At 39.6% G+C, this 26,109-nt stretch overlaps 1 pseudogene; it reads left to right on the top strand.

Moving 5' to 3' along the window:
- The first annotated feature begins 304 nt into the window (after positions 1-304).
- On the top strand, positions 305-5,261 carry LOC136140297 (Y-box-binding protein 1-like; annotated as a pseudogene).
- Positions 5,262-26,109: the final 20,848 nt, after the last annotated feature.

Genomic DNA, 26,109 nt, shown 5'->3' with positions numbered 1-26,109 from the left:
GACACAGTTGAACTTATCTATGAAAGAGAAACAGACTCACAGACATAGAGAGAATAGATTTGTGGTTGCCAAGGGGGAGGGGGCCGGGGGAGGGTTGGATTGGGAGTTTGGGACTAGCAGATGGAGACTAATATATATAGAATGCATAAACAGCAAGGTCCTATTGTATAGCACAGGGAACTGTATTCAACATCCTGTAATCAACCGTAATAGGAAATAAATAAATAAAAAGCATATGCATTAATGTTCCCTAGATTTAAGGTGATTCTTTTCCTTTGAGGGAAAAATGTTTATTTCCTCCAAGATGGACGAGTCTATGCTCAATCCCAGCATCCCGCCTCAGTCAATGAGTCCTAGTACGGGGAGAATACAGGAGAATCTAGGCAGGGTGGACTCTCCCCTAATAAAGTAAGTTTTGCCTTCAGTTCTTGATCAGTTAGGAGGGAGAAAGAAGAGAAGGGTAATTTGTCAAGAAAAAATGGTAGAAAACAGGAAAAGTGCTAAAATTCCTGACATCTTAATTTTTGCCACATGATAGGCACCCTAGAGACATGGTCTCTTTAACTTTATTTCTATAGGAGGTAATATTTACCTATTTAAAGATAAGGAAACTAAGAGTGTAAACTTTAACATTTGCAGAAGAGAGGATTCAACCTAATGTCTGCCTGTCTTCTTGTACTATTTATTATGTTACCCACTCCAATACAGATTGTAAGAGTTTTGAGGAAAAGGACCACATGTGTCCATTTAACCCAAGTGCTTGACTGACACAAGGTACACAATAAATATTTATGAAATATGTCTTAAATGAATAATTGTTCACAGGAGTGTGCTGCCTCCTTTTGCCAGATTAACTCCAGTAGAAAGTGGAGAAAGATTAGTTAATATTCCTGATATTTTTATGCAATTCACTTTTTGACATTTTTTGATAGCACAGGCCTCAGACAGAGATATCTCTTAAAGCTGTAGATGATTCAGGAAAGCCGGTTAAACCTCAGATTCATAATCACAGTAGGCAATGGTGGTTCATTTCCTAAGCTCACCTTGACACACCTTTTAATCAAGGAGAGCCAGGCTAATGGTGCCTATGATTTATCACCCTTCCAGAAGAACCACAGATCCCATTCTACTGTGTCTTGAACACATTTATAGCTTCTTTAGACTAAGCATCAATTCCCTCAATGTTAAAAAAACAGTCAACAATGAATTAAAAAGTGGGTTTGCTTCTAAGTACATAAAATGTGTTTCTTTATAAATCCTCTCCCAGGGCTCCCAATGACATATAGCTCATACTGTAGTCATAGAATGAGCTGTATTTGCCCCTGGGCCTTCTCAGGCTAGTAACACATTAGACATTTGTGATGTGCATTAATTCTCTCATACCATTCACTGCCTTATATTTCCAAAGAGCTAGTAGCTCAGTGCTAATGAGGGCAAGGTCCCAGGTTTGATTCTTCATGGGCACAGATGATTATCCCTCTCATGTTTAGACATATAAATATCACTGAACCTTGCCAGCTTGGACTATTTTTTCTCCACGAAAAATAAGAATTTTTCTCCAAATTCTTATAGAGAAAAGAGGGTCATTTCAACCTCTGGGTCTCAATGTTCTACTCAATAAAATGAGAATAATAATAATAGATCCTTATTATGTATCTTGTAATGTCCAAAGTATCTAAGAAAATAATGCATATAAATGTACTTAATAAGCATTATAGAAATAAAGGAAAGGGGAAGGAAAGAAGGAGGAAGGGAGAAAGAGAGGGAGGGAGGGAAAAAGGAAAAGCTTTGATAAGATGGTATTAATAGAGTATCACAGTGCCCTTTCATTATTTAGTCTTACCTAATGTCTTTCTGCCATTTTTTTTTATAATAGCAGCCCAATATTTTTCTCAAGGAGCTATCTTTTTTCCACTTTGTGTTTATGTGGCTTGACACATCCCCTAGTTCTAGAGGTGGAACCATATCACAGTTCTCACCAATTCATTTAGTTCCATTTTTTGGACACAGTGATTATTTCAGAATTGAAATAGGCCCACATCAATCCAAAGCAACTTTCAGGACTTTTCCAAAGCAACTGGACAAGGGGCTTTCTCCACAGACTTGGAAAGTGAAAAAGTGAGTCAGCACTGTCTCGGAACCATCCTGACTTGAGAGCCTGCCTGAAAATGGGAAACAAAGTGGAACTGCAGAATCTAGAGATGTAGAGAACTCACTCCTAATGATATTGTTTGAGCACCTGGATCTAGCTATACCTGAAGCTATAGTTAAAATTGTCAGCCTACAAATTTCCCTTTTTATTCAAAGCCAGTTTAGAGCTGGGTTTCTATCACTGAGACTAAAAGAATCCTGATTAACACGATTACAGAAAGCAGGAAAGAAGTTCAAATACGTCAGCTCTGCCACTGCATGTCTTTCAGCCTGTGCATGGAAAAAGAAAGAACAAAAGTTACACACAGAATTCATTTAAATCTTGACTCTACTACTAGTGTTCTAACTAGTGTCAAGCAAATTACTTGATCTTTCCGAGCCTTGTCTTTGCACAGGTAAAATGGAGAGACAGCTAACTACCACGTGGAGTGACATAGAGAATTAAATAAAATGAAATATGTTAAGAGTGTAGCACATTGTATGCACTCTATACACTTCGTCCTACATTCCTGATTATCTCCTAGAAATCCAGAGATGAGAGGGAATTGGACAAGTTCTCACTGATTGTGCCCTTGAGGCTATCAGCTCACATACCAAGTTCCAGGTTCAGTTTTTCATTCACTTGAGTTGCACTGCAGCGTGACTAACCAGATCACTATTTCCAACCCACTGCAGTTATTGTTTAGTTCTCCATAAAACCCAGAATCCTTTCATCAGCGTGTTTTTTAAATGGGGTGAGGGTGGGTTTCTGCAGCAGAGACATAGCTCAGGCAGTTGGAAGCACAGTAAGATGGAAAAAAAGAAATCCTGTGTCTAGTCTCATTCTCTGGAGAGCTTTATAAAGGCACACATCTGTTAATGGAGGCATAGATTTGGTCTGTTTTTTAGAATTTAGTCCGAAAACAAACAAACAAGGAAATCCCGAACAATTCAGGAAGCATAAAGTGGGAAGGAAGGAAGGAAGGGAGGGAGGGCAGTGAGGAACCTACGCATATTAAAATAGAAGCCAAACTCAAAAATGATAACTCCTAATTTCTGTCCTTTGCCTGAGGTCAAATCCACTGCTCTCCTTCTCCATCAGTGCCTTCCTAGACCAAGCCATCATCTTTGTCCTCTTGACCTTGGAGCTGGTGTCTGGCAACCTGAAAAATCTATGTCCCAAATAGTATCTAGGATGGTCTTAACAAAAACAAAAACAAAATAATAAATCAGATCATCCCCTACTTAAAATTACCCAGTGGCTCTGGAATATATGTTGGCAGTTTCTTAAAAAACTAAATATGCAACTACTATATGACCCAGCAATCACGCTCTTAGGCATTTATCCAAGAGAAATGAGAACTAATGTTCACACCTGTATGCAAGTCCTCATAGCAGCTTTATTCATAACAGCCAAAAACCAGAACCAACTCAGTGGGTGATACTTAAATAAACTGTGGTATATCCAAAACATGTCATATTACTCAGCAATGAGAAGAAACAACCTACTGATACATGCATATTGACACAGATTGATGTTGAAAAAAAGTCAATCCCGAAAGGTGATATACTGTAAATTTCATACATATAACATTTTTGAAATGACAGAATTATAGAAATGGAGAACAGATTAGTGAGTGCCAGGGATTAGGGCTGGGGATGGAGGTAGGAGGGACATGGATGTGACCATAAAAGGGCAACACAAAGCCTCCTTGTGGTGATGGAACTGTTCTGTATCTTGACTGGGGAGATGGATACATGACTCTACACAAGTGATAAAACTGAATGGAACTACGCAGTGTATGATAAAACACACAAAGGAGTACAAATAAAACTGTGGCGATCTCAATAAAATCAGTGGATTATATCAGTGTCAATATGCTGGCTGTGATATTGCATTACAATGTTGCAAGACGTTAACCTTGGGGGAAACTGAGTATAGCGCACTCAGGATCTCTGGCACCATTTCTTACCACTACATGTGAATTTACAACTATCTCAAAGTAAAACGTTCGATTTTTCTAAAAACCACTCGATGCTTTCCCATCCTATTAAGAATAACATTGCAGATCAGTAGTGGGAATGGAGACCTGACCCCAGAGAGCCCTGAGCAGCCCCATCACCATCCTGGCCTAGTTACCATCACACCTTGGGAGGAGCCTCAGCTGCCACAGTGGGTCCCAGTCACCATCACTGCAACAGTGAGCAGCCCCCGCCTGCCTTCAGGGATGAGAAGATCATTGCACCCAAGGGCTTGCGAATAGCCAAATGGTTCAACCTAAGAAACAGATGTGTTGGGACTTCCCTGGCGGTCCAGTGGTTAAGACTCCGCACTTGCACTGCAGGGGGCAGGGGTTCGATCCCTGGTCAGGGAACTAAGATCCCACATGCCATGTGGCACAGCCAAAAAATTTTAAAAAATGAAAGAAAGAAACATATGTGGTTTCATCAACAGGAATGACACCAAGGAAGATGTATTTGTACACCAGACTGCCATAAGAATAACCCCGGAAGTACCTTTGCAGTGTAGGAGATGGAGAAAGGGTGGAGTTTGACATTGTTGAAAAGAGAAGAGAAGGCAGAGGCAGCATGTGTTACAGGCCCTGGTGATGGTCAATATTGCTGCAGATTGTGTGATAGATACGCTCCACATTGCAGGGTCCTCCATGCTGTTAGCAGCATAATTACCAAAATAGTGAGGGTAGGAGGAGAATGTGGGGTGGGAGAGCGCTACCGGGGCCCACCATTGCACATGCGGAGACCCTTCGGGAGTGAACCACAGTATTCCAACCCTCCTGTGCACAGAGCGGGGATGGAGGGTGCTTACAACCAGGGTGCAGAGCAAGGTAGACCCATGAGACAGAATATGCATCAGGTTAGAGACCACGATTCCGCAGGGGCCCTCCTAGCCAGACAGCCTAGAGAGGAAGGCAATGAAGAAGATAAGGAAAATCTAGGAGAGGAGACCTAGAGGTCAATAGCCACCTGAACATGGGTACCGCTGCAACTTCAACTACTGATGCAGACACCCAGAAAACCCTCAACCACAAGGTGGCAAAGAGACAGATGCAGTCTATCCACCTGCTGAGAATTCATCCACTCCCACGACTGAGCAGGGTGGTGCCGAGTAAATGCCTGGCTTACCATCTCTGCAGTCATCGGTTTAGCCATCCAACAAGAAGAAATGAACATGAAATTACTGCAATAAGAAATGAACAAAGATTGGAGCTGAAGACCTTAACTGCTTGCTCTTTGCCTGTTGACCAGATGACTAGAACTATCTGCATTGTTTATGCTGCATGGGGTTTTTATAATTTTTTTTTTTTTTTGTGGTACGCGGGCCTCTCACTGCCGTGGCCTCTCCCGCTGCAGAGCACAGGCTCCAGATGCGCAGGCCCAGCGGCCATGGCCCACGGGCCCAGCCGCTCTGCGACACGCGGGATCCTCCCGCACCAGGGCACGAACCCGTGTCCCCTGCATCAGCAGGCGGAATCCCAACCACTGCGCCACCAGGGAAGCCCGGGATTTTATAATTTTTACCTAAAGATACCTCTTTTGGGTCATGACAAACGTGGTTTTTTTTTTTTAATCTTGGTTATTCTCGATACACCTTTAAAGGTTTTTAAATTGTTTCATATCTGGTCAAGTTGAGATTTTTAAGAAGCTCATTTTTAATTTGCAATGAAAGTTTACAACTTGATTTTTTCAGAGAAAGTCAACAAACTGCAAACATGTTAAAAGAGGTCTTAAGTTTTTTCTTTTAATTTTTTTAAATTTTTAAAAAATATTTATTTATTTTGGCTACACCAGGTCTTAGTTGCGGTAGGCGGGATCTTCATTGCGGCATGCAGGATCTTTAGTTGCAGCATGCACATGGGATCTAGTTCCCCGACCAGGGATCGAACCCGGGCCCCCTGCATTGGGAGCATGGAGTCTTACCCACTGGACCACCAGGGAAGTGCCAAAGGTAAGTTTTAAAAAGTTTTTTAAAGTTAAGTTAAAAAAAAAAAAAAAGAATAACATTGTATTACCTGTCCTGGCTTACAGAGCCCTATCCAACCTGGCCCCTTCTGCTCTCTACCATCTCCTCTATTGCCATGTTCCCACCCGGCTTCTGAAAGGATCCACAAGGCCTTGGCATTAATTGTCTCCTTTTATTGAAATGTTCTACCTCTAATCTCTGCAGGATTAGTTCCCAACCTGTTACCTTCTCAGGGAGGCTTTTCCTGACTACACATTCAAAAGCACCCAGCCACCCTGTTACATCATCCTATATTAATTATCATTGTGGTATCTATTATTTTTTTGTTTCTTTTTTCATGTTGTTTATATTTGTTTCCTTCCACTAGAAAGTAGGCTCCTTAAGGGCAGGGATTCTGTTTGTTATTCTTTGCTGTATTTCTGTCATCGGAAACAGTGTCAGACACATAGTAAGTGCTCATACTAAGTGTTCATTAAGTAGATATACTCATGTGTAAATGATAAGTTGTAGAAAGAGGTCTTGCTTAATACATAGTCATTCCTCTTGTCATTCAAGGCCCCCATCTATCTCCAAAGAATTCAAAGTCTCCACCCAAATATTACATCTTAGTGTTTTAATGAAAGGCTCAATATTAGTAGGATAGCCCAGACCTGAAGAAGCCAAGAATTCAGAGAACAGACACATTGCAGAGATGAATGGAAGAAGCGGGAAGAACCCAGGTACAGGTGGTAATGGAAAGGGGGACAAAATGGAAAATCCAGGTAAACTTAGCAAGCACACACTGACCTCCCTAGGTGCCAGGTACTACGCTATACCCTGTAGAGATACGAGATGATACAGTCCTAGTCTGAAGCATCCATGTGGTCCCTGATGATTCTACCCGAGAGGCCCAGCAGGAAGAGGCATCATTTGAGTGACCTGACAGATGGGCTGGACAACCTGAGCAGAGTGGTCAGAGCCAGGAGAATTCCATCTTAGGGATGACGATCACTGGGCAAATAATGTAGTCAGAGACCCATCCAGAGGCCCCATTTCCCTTCAACTGGAACAGGTCCATTTTTACCTGTATCACTTACTGGGTTTCTCTGAACAACAAATGATCCCATAGTCAAAAAGTGTTTGAAGCCACTGTGTATAAGGCAGACCCAGATCTTGGGCTAGTTTAACAGCAAAAGAGTTTCAATATATTCCATCATTTCAAGACAATATTTGGTTTCAACCTTTTCCACTTCTGTCTTTAAGAAATAGATAAATAGAAGCAATGCACTGACATTCTCATTTTCAAGTCCCCAGTGGGTTACACTGTCACAGTCACCTGGGGTTATCAAGTTCCTTCCTTAAAAATTGCTGGCCAGGCTAGACCCGAAATAGGCTATCGTATGCTTCACACATCCCACTCCAGTTGGAACAGAGCTATCTTATTCTTGAAATCCGTATTGATTTCTCTCTCAGCAACAGTATTTAACTCTTGTGCTTTCAGTCTAGGGGGTCCTGAAAGCTTCAGGAATTTTTCCTGGAAGAAAGTAGCATCCCTCTTTTCCTTGGACTGGGGATCTTTGTTTCCCTGGTTTCTTAGATCTGCAACAGGAAGCACCCTTCATGAGCTGAAAGGCCATATGACAAAAAAGCAGTATGTCGCGTGTTTACCAAGCTTTCACACTCTCACCTGCCATCATGCCTTAGTCTTTACCAAGATTGGCCATTCTGATTCACTAATTTAACAGATAAAATTCAGGGGGGGATTGTAACCTCCAAGATATGTACAGGTCCCAAAGTTAACATAGGACATTTCCAGTCCATTCTCTGATATGGTCCTCCCAGAAGCCCTGTGATAGAGAAAAGGCAGGGATTTTCATGCCCATTTTACAGATGAGAAAACTGATTCAGTTTCCTAGTGTTGTGGGCTCTAGCCAGCCTATTGTACTTCTTCTCACAAAAACCAGTTGTCTGTTCTTCCCCTGACATGAAGAGTAATTTGAACCAAACTGAGCAAAATGACTGTTTCCTTTCATCAGAGCCAACTTTAACCCATATTTAGTAAAATTTAGGTGGAGTAAGGCCCTGGTCTTGGCATAAATCGTGGTTAGTCCCAACAGTTTGTTATATTCCATCCCAAAGATTATATCAACATTGGGAAACATCTATCTGTTTCTCCTGATACAGAAATTACAAAAACAGTTTGCTCATAAATAATATCATATGGTGAAAGATTAATAATGATAAATTATGTATTTAAGGTTTCTTACCCTGTATTTCCACACACTTTATGTTACGAACTCTTACAACACAGCGAAGTAAATACTGGTAGCTTACTTTACAAAAGAATAGATGAAGAAATTGAAGAACACAAAATTAGTTAAATCCCACGAGATGGCACACCAAATAAAGGACAGCTCTGAGTGCAAGCAGTTTAACTGGTATCTAAAACCTGTTCTCTTACCACCCACATATAATGCTTCTCAGGCAGAGAGGTTGAGAAGGAAGTACCTGTCTGTGTCCAGAAAGTAGACTATCCAATTCTCCATTTTTTCCACAAATATGTGTTGAGCATCTGTTATAGGCAAGATATTAGTCTACTCACTGGGGCCAAAGCAGTGAAAAAACACAGGCTCCACCGTCCTGAAGCTGACATCCTAAATGCAAACACTCTTGGCTTACGAACAATTATTATTCCTTGCCATGTACTCTTCCCACAAAAAGAAAATAAAATCTCCTTATACACAGGTCACAAAATGAGAAATTATACCTCTAGTCATAGTTAAATGTGAAGGCAGTGGTTCTTGGTCTTTTTATTCCAAGGTGCTAGTTAAATACCAGCATCACCACTCCATTCACGACTATGACATAGACAAAGGGGCGGGGTTTTCTATACAATTCCCTGCATGTTAGCTGTATCTTAATTGTTTTCTCTTTTCTCAAGGAAGTACAGCAGAATGCAAGAAAGTACTCTGTTATTGTAGGGTAACTATGAATCCATAGATAATTATTTGCAAACTTCAGTACTTAATTATGAATGGTAACAAATTACTTGTGACCCACCTCACAAGCGAGGTAGATATTGAGATACTATATTCTGGGCCAAGTTATCACCAGGATTCCTGTCCTGGAGAAAGCAGTAACTTATTAAATCATCATAAACCATATGCATTTTATCATGGGTCTATACAGCCTACGTGTTAGCTGCGGGTATGAAAATGCATGTAGCTTTCAGGACTTTTTTGTTTTTTAATTCCTCAGCTTAGCACACAATACCAATCAGGTGAGAGGTCAGAAATGGCCTTTCAAATAGGCAGGGAGAAGAGGGAATCAGGAGGCATGGAAAACCCTCTTCCAACCTTACAGATATGACTTCAACCAGCCTCATACACGGTTCATACCAGAAAGGGGCATGATAGCAGTTACTAAGATTCACCAAGGCTCCATCTTTTTATTGTCTCCAGGACGTGGGAATCAAACATGTTGGGTGAGGTAAGAAAAGTGGTATTTTTAGTGGATTTACAAGATATTTGCACAGCCTTAGAACCCACCTAAATGAGTCAGGCTCCCTGCAGGAAACAGAATTGATCCTACATCATTCAGATGAAGATATTTTAACTTAGGGACTGTTCACAGGAGTACAGGCGTAATTTAGGGAATTATGATGGGGCAAAGATGATAGGGCAGTAAGAAATAATGTGAAGACACTAATATCCCTAAAGCCAATGCTAGGATGCTCCAGGAATCCAATGAGAGCTGGAGCCATGGAGGAGAGGTCTCCAGAGGAACTGGAGGGATGCAGTTCTTGCCTGAGACAGGGAACCAAAGCAGGAAGAACGTTGGAAGAGATATACCTCGACCTATCTCTCCTCCACATTTCCGTATACTGTCATTGAATCTCATTGGTCAAATCCAACAATTAGCAAGCCAGGGAGTCTGGGTGATGCAATCTGCAAGGGTCAACTTTGCAGAGCACAGAACAGTGCAAAAAGGGAAAAGAATAGAATTGGGGTTACAAATGAATAAAAGGGATAAAGTTCACCCATCCTTCTAGCCTCGTCTCAAGCCAACCTCTCCCTTATTTCTGTATCCCTCTCCTGACCTACTGGCCCCTCTCTCTCTCCCCTCCACTGACCTTCCCAGCAGCCGCTCTTTTCTCCTCAGAGAAAGCCGCTAAGCGGCCTTCTCAGCAGCCACTCTTTTCTCCTCAGAGCTTCTGCACATACTGCTCCTTCTTTCTCAGACTCCTTCTCCCAGTCCCTCTTCATATGCATAGCTTTTCCTCCTCCTTGGAGGCCCCTTAAACACCATTTCTCAGGGAGACTTCAGGAGACCCAACATTTCAGAGTCCTAATCTATAAAGGGTGCAGAAACATCACTCGAAATGAAATGAGATGAAGTCAAACTGAATCTACCAAAGTTCTCTCTAGTGCATAATGTGGAACTGTTGGTGAGGGTGAAATCCAGAGGGGCTGATCAACTAAAACCCGCAGTAGCTAAACTTCCTTGTACGAGGGTGGGCTTGGTTAACAGCAGGGCTTCTATTATGCTGAACTTAGGGCCAGTGCTGAATCACTCAAGACACGAAAGGAGAGTCTCAGCACTGCCACCACTGTTTCTCTATTCAGCCTCTCCTGCAAGTACCTGTTGAACAAATGCTCTCACAATTATCCATCTGGGGGCAGGGGGTGCTCTACATTAACAGGCTGTTCAAACTTCTAAACCCAGCTGGGGACCAGGGATACTTGTTATGTGCTGCTTTAATGTCCTTTACTTCTCCATCGTTAAAATATGTCACACATGTAATAATGTAATTAGCATGCATCTTCCCTAGCCCCATATTGTAAGGTTCAGCCTTATTCATCCTCCATCAAGACTGTATAGTTCTTAGCTCACTGTTGGGAACCTCCAAGGTAGATCTTCAAAAATTATACTGAATAACTAATAAGAACCTGCTGTATAAAAAAATAAATAAAATTAAATTAAAAAAAAATTATACTGAATAAAGAAAAGAATGAGCCCAGGATTTAGATAGATAGATGATATAGATAAAGATATAGATATAGATACACAGACACATATATATGGATGCTAGATCAGAAAATATAGTTAGATTACATTTTCATCCTGTGCCAATGAGACACCGTTTGCAATCGAGTTTGATTCTACGTGTCTTCATTTTAAGGAGACCTTCACTAATCAGAATACTCCTACGAAAAGTGGGAGGACTTTTAAAGTCCTGGAAGTCATCTGATAACCTTTGTGGTAGATTTCTAGCTCACTCTAAATCTACTTATTAAATTCCTCTTCTTTTCTAAATACTGTCAAATGCATTTGCACATAAAGGGAGTTTTGCTTTTAACTGTGATAGGTAGCTTACTTATTTGTATGTGTATACCATGCCTACCACTTTTATCCCAATCATAAGATTTTGAGATTGTGAATGTTTGCATGAACTGGCCGGGGAGAATGACAGATAATGAAATTTACGGTTTAAAACCAAAAGCTCGCATTTTTACAAGTCTCTTTAACGAAGTTCTGCAAAGAAAGTAATGCATATGCTCAGCATAAATGTTTAGCTACAAACCAATGTACTCTATCAAACCCTCATCTTCAATAAATAAAATAAGCCCAAAAAAAGTAAAAATAAGGGGACAATACCCAGAATTTCATCTCTTTCTAAAGAAAAGGCCACTTCCCAAACTAAATTCTAAGAAAGAAAAATATTTTTATTTCAGAGGCATTTCCTATTTTTATGCTGGCAATATACATTCCAACAGCAAGTCTGCTTCTAAAACAGATGAGTTTGTATTAATGCATCTTAAAAGCATGAAGCTACAGCTCAGATTAGATGACTAGCTGCAAACAAGAATGCAGATGGAAACACTGTTTTATGTGCTGTAAACATGCTGTACTCTGAGACATAAAGGCACTGGGAATGTCACCCTGAAGAGTGTCCGTGCATGTCTTTTCTTCTTTCATTTTGGACTGCAGTTAAAAGTCCATGCTAATATCATTTCCTGTTTCCCAGAAAAGAAATTAAAAGTCAGAAACAATTTAAATTACTTGAATCCTCTCCCATGAGAGGAATTTGTATACCTCAGAAATGAATGTGGCTCTTTGATGGGGAATGCTTATTTGCTGTTGACAGCTTTTTAGTGAGAAAGATAGAAATCAGATTGAATTTCGACAGTGAGAAATTGAGAGCTTGTTCTGCCAGCAGGAGGCTGAGGCCTCTAATTTTACCTCTGCAAAACAAAGATGAACAAAGAATATAATCTACCTACTTTTCAAAAACAAAACATAAAAATTCTTCATGTAGGCTGCTTCAAAGTAAGAAAAATTGCACATAGGGCCAGCTCTGTTCTATCCATCTTGGTATTAATATAATAGCTGGACTGTATTCAAAAGCAGATAGAATAGATTCCAAATTCCATTATACTCTCTTTTCTGAACTTTTCATTTGAACAATGAAGTCCACAGTAACCCCATCAAACTTCCTTAAACCAAAAGTCTGACAATCCCTGAATATCAAAATATGTGTAGCACACAAAGTTAAATTCTATTCTACACGCAAAATATCAATTGTCAAAGGTACACTTTTGCAACAGTGGTGATATACAGATAGCCTTCATTAGACTCTAGTAAGCTCCTAATTATATATATAATAAATCCAAAGAGGCAATACTTGCTTTGTAACGGAAATAAAATTTGGCTTTGGTGTGTCTGTCAGATTCTTTGAAGACATTTAGTTTTCTAACATTTACATCTGAGACAAAGGTAATGTTTATAAATTTCACATCCCGGAAGTCTGTGGGGGAGAAACATCATAACAATTTTCCAAGTTAGTATATTATGGTTGCGGAAGAGATTTTCGCTAATAGAGATGTTTAACATCAAGGATATTTCTGATACCATGACGTTATGTGTATTATCTCAGGAAAAAAACAAGGTAGATGTTATCATAGACTCAAAACAGGGTTTTATCAGGCAATATATACCAGGCTCTCCTTTGTCCCCTCAAAGAACAGAGAATAATAATAACAACAACTACTACTATTATTACCAAGTTGCCAGACACAAAAGCATATGATGTCTCAGGGGACAAAATTAACCAAATACAAAAGTAAATATAATGAAAGGAAGTAGCACAGTATGTTAAAATCCAAAGCAGTTATAAGGATACAAGGAGGAAAGGACTACATAACTATAGAAAAATGTAGATGTGATATTTGATAAAGACATAAAAATAGTATTACAGATATATACAGAATATTTCTGTTTTAGCAAGCCTCAATCAACCATGTGTTTTCAACAATTTTAAAAGAAATTAATTCCCTGCATATTTAAGCATTAACACCACATGCCAATCTAGCTAAAGAAAATAAATGAAGTCTAATTGAGCTTATTAGTTCAAAATAATTAATTTTACTAAATTACTAAATTTTTATTGAAAGTAATATCAGGATACAAACTAAAAAAAGATCTGCAGGCTCATTCAGTTTAATTTGAGAATTCTATAGCAGAAAAAGTGAGTCCACTGAAAAGAACCAACTGATTTCTATATTTCTGGAACTTGGTTAGTTATCCTAAAACAATCTGCTAAAAACAATCAGAAATAATAGCAAAAGATATAGTAGGCATCCTTTTAAAGTGTGTTGGTTGGCCAAAAAGAAAATGATCCCAGATGGAAACATGAGAATAAAAGATGAAATAAAGAGCAGAGAAAGGTGTTAAAAAAAAAAAGTGGATGGATCTACATAAATATTTATTACATAAAACAATAGTAATACATTATGGTACTTAATATACGTAGAAAAGTGTAGGATAATAACAGCACAGGCGTGAGGTAAATCAATAGAAATAAAGTGTTCTACAGCCCTGGAATTTTTATTGAAGTAGTAAAAGTACTAAATTATATTGCACTGGAATAAATTAAGGATGAATGTCTTAATACTTAGAGGAACCACAAAAGGAATAGTAAAATAACAATTTAATAAGTGATGTAAATGGAATAATAACATTTTAATGATTAATCAATAAAAGACAAGAAATGTGAGAGAAAAAAGAATATGACCAATGTGATAAATAGAGAACAAATTGTTAAGCCAGTTAATATAAGAGTAAACGTAAATGGATTAGAAACTCTGCACATGCACCCATGCACACACACGCACATCCAACAACAGAGCAATGTACCTATCAAAACTTGAATGCAGCTAAAACTACTCTTAAATACATGTGTTAGAAAAGAAAAATGAATAAGAATCCATTTCAAAGAGAAAGTCTTTAAAAATAAAGAATAGAAAATAAAACCACAGGAAAACAGGGGGAAAGATGTAACAAAAACAAGAGCAGAAAATAATATAGAAGACAAACATCAAATAATAAGTCCACAAATACAAAAACTGTTTCTTTGAAAATATAATAAAATTAACAGCTTCCTAACAAAAATGATTCATAAAAACAGAAAAAGAATGCACAAACCATCAATTTCAGTCAAGAACAAAGGGACAACTCTACAGATTCTACAGATGTTAACAAGATAATAAGATGTGATTATCAACATCTTTGTGCTACTAAATTTAAAAATTAGATGAAATGAACATTTTTCTAGATAAATACAACTTAAACTAAAAGGAATACAGGAAAAAATAAGGATTCTGAATAGTTTTATACTCAAATTTAAAGAAATTAAATCCATTATTAAATTTTCCCACAAATAAAATTTCAAATCAGATTACTTGCCTAGTATATTCTTCTAAATATTTAAGAAAGAAAGAACCCCAAGAGTATATTAAACTCTTCCACAGAAGAAAAAATGGAGAAAAACCCCAACTCATCTTATAATACCAGAATAAGCTAACATCAAAATCTGATGAGACAGACCTATTTTTTAATGAATACAGACACACATTCCTGAACAGAATAATACTCACCAATATATAGGAAAATATATTACAACCAATTTGTGCTTCTTGTTCTTTTTTTTTTTTGCAATACATGGGCCTCTCACTGTTGTGGCCTCTCCCATTGCGGAGCACAGGCTCCGAACGCACAGGCTTAGCGGCCATGGCTCACGGGCCCAGCCACTGTGCGGCATGTGGGATCTTCCCGGACTGGGGCACGAACCCGTGTCCCCTGCATCGGCAGGCGGACTCTCAACCACTGCACCACCAGGGAAGCCCTGTGCTTCTTCTAAACAAGATTGGTTTAGTATTGAAAATTCAATGTAATGCACCAATTAAGAAAATAAAATGACTGGGAAAATCTACCATCATATTTACAGATGCAAGAAAGGCATTTAATAAACTCTTTCATGATTTCAAAATGAAACTCTCAGCAAATTAGAAATAGCAGGGAACTTAATCTGATAAATCACATCTTTTAAAAAATCATACTTCAGGCTTCCCTGGTGGCGCAGTGGCTGGGGGTCCGCCTGCCGATGCAGGGGATGTAGGTTCGTGCCCCGGTCCGGGAGGATCCTACGTGCCGCGGAGCGGCTGGTTCCGTGGGCCATGGCTGCTGGGCCTGTGCGTCCGGAGCCTGTGCTCCGCGGCGGGAGAGGCTGTGGCAGTGAGAGGCCCGTGTACCGCAAAAAAAAAAAAAAAATCGTACTTCATACATTTTCATGTAAAAAACTTCAAGGTGAAATATTAAAAGATTTCCCCAAGATCAGGAATGATAAAACAATGTCATTGCTTACCAATTTCATTCAACATTTAATAATGAAAAAGTGCCTAGTCAAGGCTTTAGGATTAAAAATATATATATATAAATTTTGAAAAGAAAAACTAAAAGAGTGATTATTTACAAACTATTTAATACATGGTTGTGTACATAGAAAATTCAATACTCTATGGACAATATATTAGATATAATAAGTGCATTTAGCAAGAATTCCTAATGACAAGGTTGATATACAAAAACCAATTGTATTAATAAACACCAGAAACAAAAACAAAATCATTTTCAAAAAAAAATTTATCAAAATATCATCCAAAAAAATCTATTACCCAGAAATATATCTAAGAATAATGTGTAAGACTTTTGTACTGAAAATTAAAAACTATTATTGAGAAAAGAAAATTTTAAGAACAAAAAGATGGAACAAAAGAAAAAATGGATAAAAAGATGGAAAGAAAAGTCATGTTTAAAGATGCAAAACTCAATGATTTAAAGTTATCAATTTTCCCTAAATTGATCTGTAGATCTTATGCAATTCCAATAAAAATTTCAAGGATGTTTGTGCGTGCAAACTGATGTCAATACTAACATTTTACAGGAATGCAAAGAATAGTCGAAACTTTGTTTTGAAGATCAAAGCTGTGCACTTACACTACTAGACATTAAAAGTTAATTACGAAATTATAACAATTTAGACTGTTGGATATTGGTACAAGGAAAGACTAAAAGACCAATGAAAAATAAATTTTTTTTAAGTCCAGAAGTAAAATTGCAATAAAATGAGAAAAAGATAGCCTTTATAATAATTGATGCTGGGCCAATTGAAAATGCAAATTGAAAATTTGGCCTCCTACCTCACACCATACATAAAAATCAATTTTATATGAACTGTAGATCTAAAAATGAATAATAAAACAGTATGCTCCTAGAAAAAAAAATAAGAAAATATCTTCATGACCTTGGAGTAAGTAAAAATATTGCAAATGGGATGCAAAATTGCTAATCATAAAAGTAGCTTCTGCCTATCATATCAGTTTGGACCCAAAGTGCCACATCAAATGGCTTCTATAATGCTTGCCAACAGAGATTTAAAAAGCAACCCAGAAGTTTGGAGGCATTAACTCCCAATAAGACAAACATTAACCAATGAGAGACAGAAGATGGAAGAGAAGAAGGAACCAGAAGACAAATTCTCTTATCCTTTATCCCTCCAAGGTACCATTCCAAGGAACAGCTTCTCTGTCCAAAGCATCCTGTGATCTTAAGTATTGGATCTACTGAGCAATCAGCTATGTCTGTTGTGACTTATTATAAAGCAGTAGCCACTTTTCTTTGAATGCCTCTCATCTCTCCTCAACTAATTTTCTTTTTCCCTATCCTTTTAACTACCAAGTGAATGCGGGCTGATTGCATCAGAATTAATCCTTGCCTTGGGATCTGTTTTGATGCAGACCTGTGACAAATGCATTGATGGATGGATAAATGAATAAAACAAATATTTATTATTATACCAAGTATGTCAATATAATATGAGAAGCACTATTATAAAAGTCACATGTAGCCCCTACATCTAAGTCCAGAAATCATAACTGTAAAATTTTTTACAAATGTATATTTTTGGTCCCTTTTTAAAATAACTTCTTCAGCTTTATTGAGATATAACTGACATATAACATTATGTAAGTTTAAGGTGTACACTGTGATGATTTGATATATGTATATATTGTGAAATGATTAACACAATACAGTTAGTTAACACATCCATCACCTTACATAGTTATTTTTTTTTTTTTTTTTGGTGAGAACATTTAAGATCTACTCTCTTAACAATTTTCAAGTATATAAAACAATATTGTTAACTATAGTCACCATGCTGTACATTAGATCTCTAGAACTTAACCCTCTTATAGCTGGAAGTTTGCACCCTTTGACCACCTTCACCTGTTTCCCCCACCTCCCCACTCCCCACCCCAGATTCTAGAGGCTGGGAAATCCAAGATCAAGGCACCATCGGATTTGGTGTGTGGTGAGGACCTGCTTCCTGGTTCATAGACAGCTGTCATCTCACTGTGTCCTCACATGGTAGAAGGGGCAAGGGAATTCTCCGAGATGTATAAGGACACTAATCCCATTTATGAGGGTTCTGCTCTCATGATCTAATCACCTCCCAAAGACCCCACCTCCAACTTCCATTTCACTGGGAATTAGGTTTCAGTATATGAATTTGGGGGAGACAAAAACATTCAGTCTTTGGCAGGGTTGATGCTAAAAGAACTATTCCTGTGTAAATTACAGGGTCTCCAAAATAGAAGACGGCAAAACCCAGTGAAGCCTTCAGCAATATCTGTATCTAAAGAAAGGAGAAATCCTCAAAATAGCTTTTTTTTTTTCCTGGCACCTCTTATCAGCTTGTTTACAAAGACCATTTGTGGACTGGCCCAACTCTGGGAAAATAAACCAGGCTAAAGGCGGCTTTACTGATACTATATCATGAAAAAGAAAAGGTGGCAAAAGTCAACCAACTATGCTTCTAGGAGAAGCTTACAAGTATGTTTGCTTCTTCCCTTGGAAACGAGGCTCAGGAAAAATGTCAGGAAAAAGATCACACTAGAGAGAGACTACATGTAACTGGGAGGGAGCAGCTAAAATTGAGTAAGGCTATAACAGTGAGAACAGAAATAAATTTATTTTCTTGTTACCTGCAACTTCTATTTTTCTGCAGAAGTGAAGAGAGAAAACCATCTGATGGAAGAAATAAAATAATGCACTCTTCCCACTGTAACCTTATGAGTAGTAATATATAGGAGCATCCCTTTTAGAAACCTTTTTTTTTTTTTTTTTTTTTTTTTTTTGCAGTACGCGGGCCTCCCACTGTTGTGGCCTCTCCCGTTGCAGAGCACAGTCTCCGGACGCGCAGGCTCAGCGGCCATGGCTCACGGGCCCAGCCGTTCCGCGGCATGTGGGATCTTCCCGGACCGGGGCACAAACCGGTGTCCCCCGCATCGGCAGGCGGACTCTCAACCACTGCGCCACCAGGGAAGCCCTAGAAACAATTCTTGATTTTAATTTAATCAATTACATTCAGGCTTGGAATTCATATTTGATTTAGATTAGGTCCTGTGCTGAATTTGCCATTTAAAAATCATAAATAGACATATATACATAGATATGATTTTTCTATTTTTATATGCTTTAGGAATGAAAGGATTCAGTGATCTTGATCATTTCTTGAAGCAATAATATAGAGTTGGGAGAGCAAATGCATTTGAATTCTGAGTCTTTTCTTAAAAGACAAGAATAAACAAAATAAGATATTTTTGAAAAACACATTGTCTGGCTTTTTCTCACTTTTCAATTCTCTATTTGCTTACCAAAGGGCTTAAAGCATTTTTTGGAGTGGTAGGATTAAACAAAAAGCAAGCACGTTTCTCCACAAACTTCCCCATGTTCTCTCACCTCAACTTTTAATTAAAATATTGTCAGCTGGGGATAAAGGGCTCAAAATACAAAAGCAATTATGTACAGAAAACAAAAACAAAAAAAGCATATTTCACCACAGCATAAGCTATCAGCACTTTCTTAGCTATCTGACCATCTGAATTTAAAATCACATGCTGAGCTCCAGTGAGACACCAGCATCCAAGTCTGTGGAGAGGGGGAGTCAACATCAAAGCAGGAAAATGGAGCAGATGCCCTTGTGAATGAACCCAAGGCCAGAACTAAGGACAGGGTGCCAGTCTGTCTATGACTTAGTAAATCCATACAGGCCTGAGCCTCATCATGAGGGGCACCAATGGCTAGTCGCAGTCCCTTGCAAGGGACACACAACAGACATGAGCACCTAGGAAAGTAGAAGCCCTGGTTTTCTACAAATGAGGAGGAAAAGAAATCAACTGTGATCAGTGAGTCCATTGATCTAATTCCCACCATGTTGTTTGGATGCCATGACTCAAGCAAAAGTTTAAAAGATAATGAAGAGTTCACATGGAGCAAGAGTCAGGCTTGCACCCCCGTCGCCTCCTCTCACTGACACCCCCTGAAGCTCTCCAGAGAACACTAAGGCTCTCCAGAGCACTTTGAAAATCACTGATTTGGGACATAACTGTTGCCAGCGCTTAACTCTCTCTCCAACATGCCTGAGGGATTTAACTTTCTGTCAGTCCTGCCCGTACTCTGCAAATGGGTGGCCAGATTTCCACCGGCTGAAGATTTCCACCTACTTTCGATCAACGAAACTAAAGGTATCTACTTCAGTTGGCTTTGATTCCCTAGTTTGGTTGACTTTGTAATGTTACATCAGAAAAACATAGGTGTTTTGTCTTTTTTTTTCTTTTTTTGGCTGTGCCAAGCGGCTTGCAGGATCTTAGCTCCCCGACCTGGGTGCCAGCAGTGAACGTGCCAAGTCCTAACCACTGGACCTCCAGGGAACTCCCGGAAAATAGGTTCTTAAAGGCTGTTACAAAAAGGAATGTTAATGCGTATTTTTAAACATCTACTATGTGAGAAGTGCTTTAAACAAATGGCTCATTTCATAATCTGGATGAGATGCATATTATATCCATCATTCACATGAGAAAACTGACCTGGGTCATGCTGCTTAACTTCCCCGAGCCTCAAACAGTTAATGAAGACTGGATTTGAAATCATACACACACGCGCACACACATACACACACACACTTTCACCTCCCCTACAAATGACAACTCACCAGAGCCCTAGGGAACAAGGGTATCTCTCTTCAGAACTTTTTAAGCAGGCCAACTCATCTACTACAGTTCATCTCAAAGACAGGTGATGAATTTGAGCTGATGATTGGATATAAACTTTGGTTTAAAGAGGACTTGATTCCTGTATCGGGGTTCTTAGTGGCAAGCAAAACTGACTCTTGTAAGTTTAATCATAAAATTCATGCATTCATCTCCACTGTTGACTATGTCTGTGTCTTTGGCAACTTACTCAACTCCTTGGACACTCAGCTTTCTCTTCTATAAAATGGGAATCACAGAGATTCCCAGATGGAGTGGGTGTGAGCTCAGAATTTGATAACTGATATAAAACACCAAAACAGTGTCCAATAATTGTGAGTTCCTTTCCCTGTCCCCATTGTCAGTGGACAAAGGAAGTCTGACCCTGAAGAAGGAGGGGGGAGTTAGCAATGATGTGAGACTGCTTTAGAAAGCCGGTACTTTTAGCAGAAGCAGAAAGCATCTCTACGGAGAAGCTGCAGGTCAAGGGCCACATCCACAGACAGCTCCAAATGTAGAGTAACAAGCATCTCCAGTACTTCCAACATTTTTATTACATCATGTTAAAGGGTAAGTGACACCAGCAGACGCAGAAGCCATATTATTGGCAATTTTCACAAAATGCCCTGAGCAGGCACAAGAGCAGATTCCAAGGTGAGGTGATGCAAAGTGATGCCAAAGCAAGTACAGCCCAATTCTCTGAGCTGCAGTCTGGATTCTGAGCCCATCGCTATATAAGTGGACATGGCTGAGGGAGGAAGGGGAGGACAAGGCATTGCAGAATAATTCAAACAAGGTCTGGATGCAACCAGAAAAGTCTGGAAAATGTTGTTAGAAATAAAGGAGAGACATCTGAAATATTGGCGCTGGAGAACTTCCAGAGGTAGGTTGGCCCATAAGGATTTTATGATTCTAGGCAATTGTATATTCTAGACGATGAACAGCTATAGGGATAACTAGAGAATCTGTGGAAGGAATCTTGAAGGATAACTTAATACAACCTGCTCGGAGTTGAGGAAGATGGTGGAAGAGTAAGACACGGAGATCACCTTCCTTCCCACAGATACATCAGAAATACATCTACACGTGGAACTGCTCCTACAGAACACCCACTGAACGCTGGCAGAAGACCTCAGACCTCCCAAAAGGCAAGAAACTCCCCACGTACATGGGTAGGGCAAAAGAAAAAGAAAAAACAGACAAAAGGATAGGGACGGGACCTGCACCAGTGGGAGGGAGCTGTGAAGGACGAAAGGTTTCCACACACTAGGAAGCCCCATCGTGGGCGGAGACTGCGGGTGGCGGAGTGGGGAAGCCTCAGAGCCATGGAGGAGAGCGCAGCAACAGGGGTGCAGAGGGCAAAGCGGAGAGATTCCCGCACAGAGGATCGGTGCCAACCAGCACTCACCAGCCCGAGAGGCTTGTCTGCTCACCTGCTGGGCGGGCGGGGGCTGGGAGCTGAGGCTCGGGCTTGGGCTTCAGTCGGATCCCAGGGAGAGGACTGGGGTTGGCAGCGTGAACACAGCCTGAAGGGGTTAGTGCACCACGGCTAGCCGGGAGGGAGTCCGGGAAAAAGTCTGGACCTGCCGAAAAGGCAAGAGACTTTTTTTTTTTTTAACATCTTTATTGGAGTATAATTGCTTTACAATGGTGTGTTAGTTTCTGCTTTATAACAAAGTGAATCAGTTATACATACACATATGTTCCCATATCTCTTCCCTCTTGCATCTCCCTCCCTCCCACCCTCCCTATCCCACCCCTCTAGGTGGTCACAAAGCACCGAGTTGATCTCCCTGTGCTATGCGGCTGCTTCCCACTAGCTATCTATTTTATGTTTGGTAGTGTATATATATCCATGCCACTCTCTGGCTTTGTCACAGCTTACCCTTCCCCCTCCCCATATCCTCAAGTCCATTCTCTAGTATGTCTGTGTCTTTATTGCTGTCTTACCCCTAGGTTCTTCGTGACATTTTTTTTCTTAGATTCCATATATATGTGTTAGCATATGGTATTTGTCTTTCTCTTTCTGACTTACTTCACTCTGTATGACAGACTCTAGGTCCATCCACCTCACTACAAATAACTCAATTTCGTTTCTTTTTATGGCTGAGTAATATTCAAAGCAATCTTGAGAACAAAAAATGGAGCTGAAGGAATCAGGCTCCCTGACTTCAGACTATACTACAAAGCTACAGTAATCAAGACAGTATGGTACTGACACAAAAACAGAAATAGAGATCAATGGAACAGGATAGAAAGCCCAGAGATAAACCCACACACATATGGTCACCTTATCTTTGATAAAGGAGGCAAGAATATACAGTGGAGAAAAGACAGCCTCTTCAATAAGTGGTGCTGGGAAAAATGGACAGGTACCTATAAAAGTATGAAATTAGAACACTCCCTAACACCATACACAAAAATAAACTCAAAATGGATTAAAGACCTAAATGTAAGGCCAGACACTATCAAACTCTTAGAGGAAAACATAGGCAGAACGCTCTATGACATAAATCACAGCAAGATCCTTTTTGACCCGCCTCCTAGAGAAATGGAAATAAAAACAAAAATAAACAAATGGGACCTAATGAAACTTAAAAGCTTTTGCACAGCAAAGGAAACCATAAACAAGACCAAAAGACAACCCTCAGAATGGGAGAAAATATTTGCAAATGAAGCAACTGACAAAGGATTAATCTCCAAAATTTACAAGCAGCTCATGAAGCTCAATAACAAAAAAACAAACAACCCAATCCAAAAATGGGCAGAAGACCTAAACAGACATTTCTCCAAAGAAGATATACAGATTGCCAACAAACACATGAAGGAATGCTCAGGATCATTGATCGTTAGGGAAATGCAGATCAGGGCTACGATGAGACGTCATCTCACGCCATCATCAGAATGGCCATCATCAAAAAATCTAGAAACAATAAATGCTGGAGAGGGTGTGGAGGAGGGGGAACACTCTTACACTGTTGGTGGGAATGTGGATTGATGCAGCCACTGTGGAGAACAGTGTGGAGGTTCCTTAAAAAACTCATTTTTGGGGGACGGTCTCTATACTGTTTTACATGGTGGCTGCACCATTTTGCATTCCCACCAACAGTGCACAGGGTTCTAATTTCTCCATATCCTCACCAACACTTGTTATTTATGGTCTTTTTATGGTGGTCATCCTGACAGGTGTGAGGTGATGCCTCGTTGTGGTTTTGATTTGCATTTCCCTGATGATTGGTAATTTTGAGTATCTTTTTCACATATTTATTGGTATATAGTCACTCACTCTTCCCATCTGCACCTGTGATTGACAAAAATGTTTTTTTAACACAACTTGATACACAACTTGATATTTGAAAGGAAAGTGACAAAATGAGATCCCTTCTCTTTATCATTTACATTATGCCATAGGGGTACTAATTTGATCTAAGACATTTTGATTTATGCCTATTGATGGAGTGTGCCCAGTGATGGAAACAGTCACCTTTATTCCTAGGAGATACATCTAAGATATGTGCATGTACTGATATATATAGACACGCATATAGATGTGTGTGTATAGACATATATAGACACATACACATATATGTATGTGTATTAGACCAAGTAACTCCCTTGCTCAAAAGCATCCAAATATTTCCCATCATATTAAGATCCAAAACCTTTACCAAGGTCTGCAAAAGGGCCCTTGATCATCTCTCCTGCTGTGTTTTCTATAGCTTTCTTTCAAACTGCCCCTTCTTCCTTGCTTCCTTTGTTACTTGTGCACACTAAGAATATACCCGTCTTGGGTGCTTTCCTTTATGTTCCTTTGATGTGAAATGTTGTTCTCCCCTGTGTTGCATGGTTCAGTCCCAGCCTTCATTCATGTCTCTCCTTCAGATGTGTTATCCCACATCCTATTGAAAATAACAGTGTTGGTTACTCTTCCTCCTCACTCCACCTTATTTTCCTTCATCTCCCTTATCACCAGCTGAAAATACATCATATATTGGTTTTCTCTGTTTATTGTCCATCTCCTCTATCAGAATGCAAGTTATACAATGCAGAGACTTTACCAGGCATTATTCTAGGCACTGAATACAGTAAACAAAGTAGAGAGTCAATAGGTATTTTGAACAAAAGAGACACAGCAGCATTACAGATTGAAAAAGTTTGCATGCACATCCTCATGTCTTTCTCTGACCCCCAATCTCAGGTTACTTCAGTACAGGCTCTCAGAAAACCGTATTCCTTTCTTTCAAATAACTTGGTCTACATGTACTTATGAATTTATTAGTAGATGAATGCCTGTCTCCCCATTAGGGCCGTAAGCTCCATGAGAACAGAGATCACATCTCTTTTTTATTTATATTTGTTTCCCAGCTCCTTACAGTGTGTGTCACATACAACAAATATTTGCTGATTGAATGAACGTGTGTAGTGATCAATAGCTGACCCAGTTATGGCCAACAGCTGAACATTTGCCCTCCACTACTTAACAAGGCAAAAAGCTTCCTCATGAAACAATTCCTGTTACTTAAAACAGTCATTTATGGGGCTTCCCTGGTGGCGCAGTGGTTGAGAGTCCGCCTGCCGATGCAGGGGATGCGGGTTCGTGCCCCGGTCCGGGAAGATCCCACATGCCGCGGAGCGGCTGGGCCCGTGAGCCGTGGTCGCTGAGCCTGCGCGTCCAGAGCCTGTGCTTCGCAACGGGAGAGGCCACAACAGTGAGAGGCCCGCATACCACAAAAAAAACCAAAAACAGTCATTTATTTCTGCCATATACCTTGGTTTGGAATTCAGGTGGCTTGGAAGCATGATATGGAAGAGAGTAGGGACTGGTATTTAGACAGACCTGGATTTGAAACCTGATTCCCTTACCTAATAATCTCATCTAATAATTTATATATAACGCTCAGAGTTATCAAATATAAAATTGAAATACCTAGACCTATTTTTTAACACTATGAAATCAAAATAAATTAGTGTTTGTATAAGCTGAATATAAACTATGGTCTCTGTGGTCCAGCGTCTGTGCCATCTAGCCATAAAACTAAACTCGGGAATTACAAAGGGAATCCATTCTTTACATGCATCTTCTAAATAATATATTTAAAGGGATCAAATTCCTAATTTACAGTCACCTCTCAAAATTCCCACCACCAATCTTCTATTCTCAGGGATTTTGTGCCCACTCCAGCCTCTCTTCATGGGACTTTCCCAAACTCACCAGTCCCTGTAATTCTCCTCTTTCTCCTTTTCTTTCATCTCTTTATTATTCCACTTTACTTAGGCTTTTTATTATGCTCTCCCATTTTCTCTCTCAAGTCTCCTTCGTTCTCACTCTCTCAATCTATTTCTCACATTTAGCAATGGCGATCCAACTGCCAAAAACAAAATAAAACAAGCAAAAAGCTCATTCCGTTTGCAGGAATGGGAGGGGAAGTAACACAAAAAAATATAATAAATCTTATCCCTCAAGCTAAGAAGCAGGGAAAGGTAACAGATTACTCAGCTAATAAACACTGGAGCTAAGGTTAAAACTCAGGTTTGATTCCGAGGGCACAATGGACCTTACAGGGAGATTCTGAAACCCCAAATCTGTCT

This window comes from Phocoena phocoena, chromosome 20, assembly GCF_963924675.1.
Source record: "Phocoena phocoena chromosome 20, mPhoPho1.1, whole genome shotgun sequence".
Classification (NCBI taxonomy): Eukaryota; Metazoa; Chordata; class Mammalia; order Artiodactyla; family Phocoenidae; genus Phocoena; species Phocoena phocoena.
Note: the sequence above shows the minus strand (reverse complement) of the source record. Positions and strands in the feature narration are given on the sequence as shown.